Consider the following 1,611-nt stretch of genomic DNA (forward strand, 5'->3'; position numbering starts at 1 on the left):
AGTTGGTGTGCATGCATGTGCAAGAATGTGTATGTATGTGTGCATGTGTATGTATGTGTGCATGTATATGTATGTGTGCATGTATATGTATGTGTGCATGTATATGCACATGTATGTGTATGTGAATATGGACTTGTGTATGTGAATATGGACTTGTGCATGTGCGTTTGCATATATGCATGTGGATGTGGGCTTGCATGTGAGTGTGGACACGTCCGTGCTTGAGAGTGTTGGCATGTATATGTTTATGTGTGCTTGTGAGTGTTGGCATGTGTACGTATCTGTGGGCTTGTGAGTGTTGGCATATGTGCACGTGTGCAAATGTGGACATGTGTGCAAATGTGGACATGTGTGCAAATGTGGACATGTGTGCAAATGTGGACATGTGTGCAAATGTGGACATATGGGCTTTCATGTGGATGTGGACACGTCCGTGCTTGCGAATGTTGGCATGTATATGTGTGCTTGTGAGTGTTGGCATGTGTATGTATCTGTGGGCTTGTGAGTGTTGGCATATGTGCCCGTGTGTAAATGTGCAGGTGTGTGCATATGTGGACATGGGAGCAAATGTGCAAATGTCCAAATGTGGACATGGGGTCATATGTGGATGAGTGAATGTGGACATGTAAGTTTTCCCACGCAAGTGTCGTATCTGTACATGTGTTTGGAAAATCTTAATCATTTTCCATAACCAGTGCCTTTTCATAGATTTATGCTATCAACTATTTTCTGCTCATTCAATGTCCTGATTACAACATAGCGCAAGTGAATATTTTATTTGTTCTTTACCATTTTGACTAACCTTGGCAACTCGATACTTCAATAAAAGGAAAATGTTTTCAGTCTTACCAGGGTCAGAAGTAAACTTGAAATAAGCCTTTGTCCATGAAGGGGTTTTATTCTTTATACATAAATTAGCGCTCACTCACTGAACTCGGCAATTGCAGTAGAGGGACTTTTCCTGTCCCTCACAGATGATACTTTTCAAGACCAAAACGTGAGCCGAAGATGCGATAAATGTCCTGTGAGGGGGATTTATATGTCAACCTCATTCTGTTGATAATACAACCTATGCCCCCGTCCCATCTCCTCACCAATACTTTTCACGAAGACGCAGCTAACACTACTGACAAATAGACAATGGACCGAGAAACCAGTGGGCTGTATACAGTACTTTCTACATCGCAGTCTAAACGATGGCCAAATATTCCAACTGTTTGGGTGCTTTGGGTTTCCTATGCTATTCCCAGCAGAGATAAAGCATTTGAACCCTACTTACTGTTGATTATGCTAAGTATATCCAGATATATCTTATTGACGTATATCGACCGTCTTCGTCTTGTTTTGGGGTATTAACTAGCGTCACAAACTGCCCAACAACCTCCTCACGTAGCGAAGAACCGCCGTAAGATCGTTATCCTTGACAATGAAATACGATAATAACGTTTGGGGAAAATCTTTGTTTTAGCATTATCTGCGATAGATGAATGTTTACACTGTGAACTAGTGTCAAAATATATAAATTTGTTTTCGCAAAAAGATAATCGAACATGAACTAGGCAGTTTATATAAGTAATTTTCATTTTGTATCTTTTATTAAAAACTGTACTG

This window comes from Palaemon carinicauda, chromosome 14 (assembly GCF_036898095.1).
Source record: "Palaemon carinicauda isolate YSFRI2023 chromosome 14, ASM3689809v2, whole genome shotgun sequence".
NCBI lineage: Eukaryota > Metazoa > Arthropoda > Malacostraca > Decapoda > Palaemonidae > Palaemon > Palaemon carinicauda.